The sequence below is a fragment of the Salvia splendens genome, chromosome 3, assembly GCF_004379255.2.
Source record: "Salvia splendens isolate huo1 chromosome 3, SspV2, whole genome shotgun sequence".
NCBI lineage: Eukaryota > Viridiplantae > Streptophyta > Magnoliopsida > Lamiales > Lamiaceae > Salvia > Salvia splendens.
The window spans coordinates 33,422,841-33,425,481 of NC_056034.1; the positions used below are offsets into that span (position 1 = coordinate 33,422,841).

General features: G+C 34.8%; 1 long non-coding RNA gene across 1 annotated transcript; it reads left to right on the plus strand.

Moving 5' to 3' along the window:
* Positions 1-685: 685 nt before the first annotated feature.
* On the plus strand, positions 686-2,179 carry LOC121794896. The gene is made up of 3 exons (XR_006049370.1): positions 686-830; positions 1,254-1,314; positions 1,775-2,179. It is a non-coding gene; the product is annotated as an uncharacterized LOC121794896 (long non-coding RNA).
* The last annotated feature ends 462 nt before the right edge of the window (positions 2,180-2,641 follow it).

Genomic DNA, 2,641 nt, shown 5'->3' on the forward strand with positions numbered 1-2,641 from the left:
CCCAATATGTTTTACTATTATTTTGTTAATTAATTTAAATGTTTTCAAATATATAAATGCAAACTAATTAAAAAACACAACGATTAAATAGAAACGGCAAATAATACATTGATTAAAAAAAAAGTTACAATGGTTATAAACAAATAAAAAAATGACTATTCTACAAAAGCTCCAACTCCATGTCAGAGAGACCGTACGAATTCGTACTGAAGTCGGGGTCGTACTGCGTGTTGTCATCGAACGAACGATATTTGCCAGGTTGTGTACCCGGCCACCGTGTGCCATCTCCAAATATCGGGCTACCAGGACTTGAGTATCCACCGGAATCCATTTTATAGCGTAATTTGAGAGTTGAAAAGTGAATCGAAAAGTTACAAATGAAATATAAGGATGGGGTATTTATATAAACAAAGTTTTCGAATTAAAAAAAAAAACTAAAACGCATTGCATCGTCCGCGCCATCGTCCGCGTCGCCCACAGTGGGCGGATGATGCCCTATCATCCGCGACTAAGCTTAGGGCGCGGACGACGCATCGTCCGTCGTTCGCGCACCCACAATGGCGGACGATAGATGCATCGGGCGTCCTATCGTCCGCCAGTGTGGATGATCTAAAGATATTTACAACACTTTAGCTTTTTCAAAAGCTATGTTATCGAAGAAGCTGCCCACTGACATATCTGTGTGAGGAGAAGAGAGAAGACCTCTTAAATATATTCAAACCTCACCAACTCACCCACCCTTCTTTCTCTCTCACTCTCTCATAACTTCCATTGATGAATCATGATCATGCATGAAGGTTAATAGTGTTCATGCACAAAATTGTTGCTATGTAAGTTCACCATTCACTTTCACTGGTGTGTGTTTTTGGTTCCACCACTCTTTACATTTTCATGTGTTTATGTTTAAGCAACATTCTTTTTCTTTTTCTTTTTCTTTTTTTGGTGTTGAGTTTTAATTGTTGAATCCAAGAATGAAATCGGAAATGGATTTTATTTTTCTGTAATACTGACGCAAATCTGGAAAAAGCAAAAAATTTCATCTTTTGAAGATCTCTACTGAAAACGATTGATGTCCTAACTGGTTCAATCTTCAAATTTAGATTTCTCTACCCATTTTGTTCTGTTTTCCGTTTCTGAATTTTTTTCACGGCATTTGCAACATTTATACTGTGATTATAGGCAATATTACATTGTGCTTAAATTTTGTGATTTGTGAATTCATTTTGTGGCTAATTTGATTTAATTTATTAAAGATGATTCAGATGTGGAATTGTATGCCTTGGACTAGCTGATCTGCCACTTTTTGTTTCACAGGTAATATAATCTCTATCTCTTTCATATTGACTTGTAGGGAGTAGTATGAAAAACTAAAATGTGAAAATTTGAAATTTTGCAGCCTAGTAATTAATTAATGATTATAAGAGGTTGGCATTCTCGAAAACAAACAAACAAACAAACAAACACACACCCCAAAGCAACGGCGTCCTGTTTGGTCTGGTCCATGATCCTTTCCTTCCCTACATTTCAAAATACAAACCACACATATATGAATCTTCACTAATCAAACGGGCCCTACAAACCTGTCCAAAAAAAAATACATAGGGGCTTATTTTGGAATGGCTATGTTGAGACTGACAAACAGACCCACCCCACCTGTGATTAGACACTAAATATCTACAAACCCAAATTAATTAGGAGTTGTTGTTGTTCACCCTTTTACTAAATTCTCTACTCACTTTCTTTCAAAATACTCACCATAAAAATCTACTAGCAGCTAAATATTCTTGCAACTCAGCCCCTCCAGAATCAACTGCGCTAAATATTCCAACGAAAGCATGACACAAGGGTTGCGGCCGATGTTCCGGAAACGACGACGGAAGCAAATGGCTGGTGTTTTCAACTACCTTTCTTCCAAAATCTCTTATTTTTCCTTCCTTGTCAATCTTCTCTTACATTAGCTTCTCATCCCTGTGATATTGGCGGCACGGCTCAATCTCTTCCTTTTATTTAAAATTTTTATTTTTATTTTTATTTTTTACTTTTTTTTATCATGTGTTAGATGCATGCGATTCTTGGCTTCTTCAGCTTTATCTAATTGGATAATATATTCATGCTAACCTCTCCAGCTTTGTGGTATTGTTTCATGATTTTAAATCTTTCAACAAATTAAACCATTTTGTTAGCCATATAGTATGTTTAATTTTTCCAGCATTATTTATGTACTCACAAAACTGAATAAAATGTAATTTAATTGATACATTAGTTTTTCTTTAACTAATACATTTAAAATTTGGAAATTATTGGAGATTCATTGTAATTGTTTTTAAACAAATAAAGTAAAATAGGAGTAATTCCCATTTTTGAGCATTTCAAAATAGTACTAACCCAGTGTGATTAATTCAAATTTAATCGAATTTTTATAGTATTTTTAATTGGTTATGTCTCCAATGCTGAAACGGACAGATCAGATTTTAATTTTATAGCATGTCAATTGTCATTACAAGTAGCTAGGATAGGATAGTCAATTTAACTTGAAACCTACACATTGACCTAGGATGGGCTCCACAGGTATGTTTCAGGCTTTACAATTGATTGGGCCGAGATTAATAAATTATTGGGCCACATACATTTCACAATATCA